We start from the raw sequence: 6923 nt of genomic DNA on the forward strand, positions 1-6923 counted from the left end.
TGAAAGGAGAGCCGATTTGTCTGATATACCTTTCCTACTCTTGTGGGAAACTTGGCTAGTCTCATTATGCACCTGGAGCAGAAAAGTCATCAGTAAATATCAACAACTAAGGAACTGCAAAAGCCCACCTTCCCTGCTTACCCCTCAACTTCGTGCCAGTGCCATGGGAAGCAAAGTTCTGACGTCTCTTTCCTTTTATCCATCAGAAAATGGCATGGATTCATTGAAACTATGAAAAGTAAGAAATCAAAAGGCAAAGGAGAATTGAGAATCCTTCCATACACATGTAGAACCCTTTGTGACTTCTAAGGAGAGACTTGTTCTAATATAAAACAGGAAAAGCAGAATAAAAATCCAAGGGAGGGACACTTGGAAAAGAGTGGAAACCATAAATTTCATTAAGTGCTTGTGTCTTCATACCCCTAGCTGTTCTGGAGTGACAGAAGGATTCCATCTAAGACACTAAAACTAAATACAGATTGAGCAGTATTGACCCCAAATTACAACATGTTGTCTGGCAAGTTGATGGATCAGAAGTCTCAGATTTCAGAACACTTTCAACATCGGGGTCATCGGGATGTTCCGCTAGTGCAGTTTATACAATATTCTAAAACTTAAATTTTTCTGAAATCGGAACTCTTTCTGGCTCCAAACTCCCAGAATGAATTGCACTCAAGCTGTACTTTTATCAGAGAATGACAAGATCTATGCTCTTAGTTAGAGTATAAATCTATGAGAAGCCTATCTTTTCCGGAACATCTCTGAGACTCATTTCACTTGGATTCATTTCAGTATACTTTGTGTTTTCCTTTCCTCTGGACAGCAAGGACCTGAGCTCTGAAATTGAGCTTCTGTGTTCAAGTCCTAGGCTTACCTTTCACTGCACTGGTGAGCTTGAGCAATGTACATTGATTCTCTTCATGTTTCTTAGTGGTAAAATGGAGACCGTGTGTTGAGAATGCCAGAGTACCTGGTATTTGTGAATACTGAATAAATATTCTGTTTTATTTTTTATTCTAGAGCACCCCTCCTACCTCCTTCCTTCATCACTCTCTCTCTCTCTCTGTGATCCCCTCTCTCATTCTGTCCTTCCTTTATTACACAGAAACTCCCAGAAGTGGTCAGAACCCACATATCCATTAACACGGATTCACAGAAGACTGGGATTGCTACTTTTCTTGAGTGTGGTTACTTCAAGGTAGACTTGACCAACTATTCTTTGAGTAGACCTTACATTTTCTGACTACCACTTCTCTGTATTCACTGTGGCCCTGTGAAGGAGGAGAAGGAGAAAGGAGAAGAAAGCAAGAAGAGGAAAAATTGGGAGAAGGAGCAAGGAGGAAGCTCATAGTTTAAAGCATCAACCAATGAGAAATTCAGAAATGATTAATTAAAATCATGAGAAAACATAGTTTGAGAATCAGATCTTAAATATCATGTAAAGTAAACTTTGGTGAGTAAACATGAGTGGGAGGGTCAGAAGGGGAAAAGAAAATATACTAAGTCATGAAAATTGTTATCTTTAGGTGAAGATTAATATTTCTCCATTTATATTTGTCTATTTTATTGTTTTCAACCCGTGGGTCGCAACCCCTTTGGGGTCACATATCAGACATCCTGAGTACCAGATACTTGTATTAGGATTTATAAGAGTACAACATTACAGTTAGGAAGAAGTAACAAAATAATGTTTAGGTTGGTGGTCACCACAACACGAGGAAATGTATTAGAGGGTCACAGCATGAGGGAGAGTGAGAACCAATGGCCTATTCCATGGTGCATCTCCTTGTGACCATTTGTTAATGATACCTGGATTGTTTCCATACATTGACCATTGTGAATAGTGTTCTGCTTTTAATTTTTGAAACAAATCACCAAAATGTGCTATCCTTCTGAAAAATAATAATCACCCTATTTTATGTGCAATGATATACCACTATGATTTTGGAAATCTTCTCTAGCCTTGACCCTTTCTCTAACAGAAATGGCTCTCCTGGGTCTCTGGCCATTGGTAAGTTTTGCCTGGCTTTGAACACTGTATGAAGAACAGTCCTATACTCTGACTTTTGTGTATGTTTCTTTTTAAACTCAACATCATGTTTGTAAACTTTATACATATTGATTTAGTCTAAAATGCATTATCATTACAGCAAAGCATTCATTGCATAGTTTTATCAAAATATCCATTTTATTATTGATGGGAATTTGAGTTGTTTTACTTCAATGGGAAATAATGCTGACAGGGAGATTTTGACAAGTTTTGGTGGAGGTGTGAAAACATATTGGAAGGTCTATTCACAGAGGAGACTCTCAAGGCCCGGGTTACACCATTGCTCTGCTTTAGTAGGTGTTGTATTCCCTGAATAGTATATGAGAATTTTAGCTTCTCAGTATCTTTACCAATTTGAATTTGTTACTTTTTATTTTTTGGTTTAACAATTCACTTTTCTCAGTGACTAGTTAAATCCATTACATTTTCCTATGTGTTCTGTTCATTTGAATACCCTCTCTGGTAGAGAGCCTTGTAATGGTTAATGTTCATTTTTAACTTGATTCCATTTAGAATCACCCAAGAGATTGAGGCACATTTCTGGGTGTGTGTCTGTGAGGCTATTTCCAGAGAAGATTAACTGAAACACTGCAGGAGTTCCTGATTGTGGAAAGGACTATTTCAGTGGCCAGGGACAGAGATAAAGTAAAGGGTGGACGAAGGAAAGCAGGAGAGGGATGGCATTTCCTTGCCTTGGCTCCCAGCTCTTCTGTGAAGGGAAGAGCCTCCACCACATGTTCCCATTGCCACATCCCGTGGTGTCCCAAAATGCCTTTCCTGCCTTGATGGATTGATGGTCACTGAAACCAGGAGCCAAAGTAAATCTCTTCTTCTGTAAGTTGTTTCTGTAGTGTATTTTGTTTATAGGGACACAAAATAACTGATATTATCCTGTTTTATGATCTCGCCTGCTTTTCTATTATGTTTTCTACACTGTTTTTTTCTTGCTGACTTAAAAATTCTTTATCCTGATTGGAGGTTTTAGTAGTTAATATGGAGTCATACTGGAGTGTAATGAAATGGTTATTATTCCAATGTGGTTGTGTTCTTATAAGAAGCAAACAATGGGAAGAAGGAGACACAATTGGGAGGAGGGTGTGACACAAGAGGTGTGTGTGTGACATTAAGTCAGTGAGATTTAGGCATGCAGCAGAGACAAAGAATGCCAAAGACTGTTGGTACCCACAGATGCTAGGACAAGACTAGGGAGGATTCTACAGAATGCAGAGGTGCATAGGGGTTCCTTACACTTTACACTTTAGTTTGGGGCTTTTAAGTTCTAAAACTGTGAGATGATTAACTTTGTGTTCTTCAGTCAACCACTTTATTTTCTTTTGCTAGAAATCAAGATGGAGACAGTAAAAGAAGAGTAATTATTGCACATATACTATTAAGACAATGATCACACCATGTATTATTAATTTCAATTTATTTTGTAGCATAAATGATTGCATCGATCAATGCTCTCATATAGAAAACTGTAAACACTCAACGAAGAGCTCAGGAAATAAACAAATAAATGCTCATGTTTAAAAGAGCTTCTTTTCATAGAGACGAGTAGATGATCAATTTAAACTATATGATTCCAAAATAGATCACAGTAAGAGAATAATTTTCAAACATATGAAAATATGTTCTAAAAGTCATAATGACAAATTCAATGGGGATGAAAGGAGGGAGTGGCACAGATAATAGCAGATACTTGGGATACTTAGAATGGTCGATGCTTATGTTGACATGACTTTGATATAGTATGGTAAAAATTAATTCGTGAGTCATGGATGAATCAAGAAATGTGCCCAAATCGATATGAAATTTGGTACATTATTATATTCAAACTGATAGCAGGTAAGACAAAGTAAGACAAATCAGTAATGGAAAGGTTATCCAACAAAATATTCTAAAAAATGTGAAAATTCTACTGTGGGATTCTTACCTAAAAATGTGACTAATGATTCTTAATGATGGAAATTTTGACATCAAAATATCTACAAAAATGCAGAATAATGCATTTGTGCCTCAGAAGACAAACAATACTTCCGTTTACTTATTTTTAGCTGGTACATAAAAATGTAAACTGTGTATATATCTATGGGGTACTAGATGATATTGTGACACATGTATTTATTGTATACTGTGTAAGACAGGCTAACTGTATCTACACAAACATCCTGATATCAAAAGTGCCCAGAATTCTTCCTTCTACATTTTTAAAGGTAGGATATATTTCATTATCTTTACTTGCAATGCTATATCACAGCAACAGCACAACAGAACAAATTTTGGTGTGCAATGATTGATCTCCCGCTCATAATTTCATACTTTACAGGCCTCAGATAAATACCATGTTATATTCAATTTCCATGAGATCAACTTTTTAAAACAATGTATATGTGAGTTAGATTAATGATATTTGTCTTGCTGTGCTTGTATTATTTAACTTGCCCTAATAATTCCCAGTTTCATCTGTGTTGTTATAAATGCCAGTAATTCCCTCCCTCCTTCCCTTTGTTCTTCCTTCTTCCCTTCCTTCTTTTACTATGTGTCTCTCCCTCTTTCCCTCCCTCCCTCCCTCTTTCCCTTCTCTTGACATATGGTATTATTACATCACCTCAGCTTCAGAGTGTAGGAATAAGGAGGGCAGCTGAATTGTGTCCAGATGAACTAATTCTTTCTGTGGTTGACTAATAGTCCGTTGTACGCAGAAAAATCCCCCCCCCTTCATCACTGTGTATGCAGGTCATTTCTTGGCTATTGCAAGCAGATCTTGGATAAATATAGGAGCCTGGGTGTGTCTTGGTTATACTGGTTTATTTCCTTTGAATATATCCCAAGCATTAGTCCTGTTTTATCTTGTAATGGTTTATTTTTTTTAATTTTCTGCCTCCATCTTGTTTTCCATAATGCTTGCACCACTCTTTCCAACAGCGTCTCTCTCACATTTCTGTTTTCCACACCCTCATCGCTTGCTCTTCCATCGTTAGTATTAACTGTAATCAGTATCCAGGGGTATATAGATGATTCCTCACTATATTCAAAGGTAGCTGGTATTTTCCTGAGGGTTAAAAATAATGAACACTTTTTCAACATACCTGTTGGCCATTTGTATGTCTCCTTTTGAGAAATATCTATCTAGATCCTTCCATTATTTTTTAATTGATCTGTTTTCTTTTCTCTGAGTTGCTTGAAGGCCTTAATGCATTTTTGGACATTAACCCACACTAGATAAATCATCTTCAAATATTTCTCATTTCTTCGGCTATCTTGTTATTTGTTAATTATTTCCTGTTCTGTACAGTTTTAAAACTTGAGCAAGATCATTTGTTTATTGTACTGTATTACCTTTGTGCTCACGAGGAGTCATTTCCAGATCAATGTCACGAAGGTGATTGTTTCCTTCTAGTAGTTTTACCATTTCAGGTTTATGCTTGAGTCTTTAATTCATTGTAATTGAGTTTTTCTCCAGGTATGAGGTAAGGATCCAGTTTCTTTCTTCTGCATACGGATGTTCAGTTTGCTATTTATCATTTATCTTCACATCTTCTATTTAATATTAAAATTGTTAAACAAATTATTTCAACTCATCAACAAACTTTGGTACATATGTATGAAGTACTATGCTATATTTTAGTACCTGTGTAACTTATATAATATTCAAATAAGAGGAAATACATCTATCTCCTCAAGCACTTATGTAATATTCAAGTAAGAGGAAATATGTTTATCTCCTGATGCACTTACTATTGCTTTTTGGTTAAAAACATTAGGAATAGTTAAGTCTTTTGAAGTGTGTGCTTCATCATCACTATGTGTAACCACAGCACTGTGCAATCGGAAACCACAAATTACTTCTAATTTTTTATCCAGTTTTTTCATTTTTTCCCCAAAGTACTCACTAATCTTAACTTGTATGAGACCAACTTCTTTGATATTCCACATGTGAGTGAAATTGCACATTATTTTTATTTCTTTTGCATCTGACTTATCTCACTTTACATCATACACCATTTACTAAAGAGCGTGTCGTTTCCATGAATCATGTGTTCTTGCCAACTTTAGTCAGGATAAACTGACTATGAACCTGTAGGCTTACCGTGGCCCCTGTTTTGCTCTATTTGTCTTTCATTTTATTACAGTATACTGCTTTTCTGCTGACACTAGTTTGTAATATATTTTGAAGTTATGAAAATCCTTTCAGCCATAACTTTGGTTTTTGTTGTTGTTTGGTTTTGTTGTTGCTTTTGTTTTTTTAAGTTTTCCTCTTTGGCTCTCTGGAGGTCTTCTGAGATTCCATATGAATATTATAATTGTTTCCCCTCTTTCAGTAACAAGCAACATTGGGATGTTGACAAGGATCTCAATGAATTTATGAATCATTTTGGATAGGAAGTACATTTTAACAATGTTCTTCCACATTGTGGGCATGCGCATCTTTCAATTTATGTTTATTTTCAACATATGTATGTTTATGTTTATTTTCAACAGATACATGTCTCTGTACCTCCTTGGGTAAGTTTATTCTCCTTTTACTTTATCTTATTTACTTATATTATTCTGTTTGGGTTTATTTTCTTAATTAGTTTCAGATATTGGTAAAGTTTTGTGTTGATGTCTTCTGTAGCGTTATGAATGTTTGCTCCATATTCGAGAGCAGTATTTTGTTGTAGTGTTTGTAATTTTCTAGATATAAGATGGTAACGTGTATAGAAATACTCTACCCTTTAAATCTTCTTTTTCTTATGTTTTATGTTGAGTTCATCACATACATAATTTGTAGTTTGAACACACTTTTTAATTTATTGTGTTCAATAGTAACTATTCATTTGTTTTAAGTTTCTTTCACATGAACTCAGTGCGGCTTATGCGTCGCCAT

Source organism: Rattus norvegicus, chromosome 1, assembly GCF_021556685.1.
Source record: "Rattus norvegicus strain SHRSP/BbbUtx chromosome 1, alternate assembly SHRSP_T2T, whole genome shotgun sequence".
Lineage (NCBI taxonomy): Eukaryota > Metazoa > Chordata > Mammalia > Rodentia > Muridae > Rattus > Rattus norvegicus.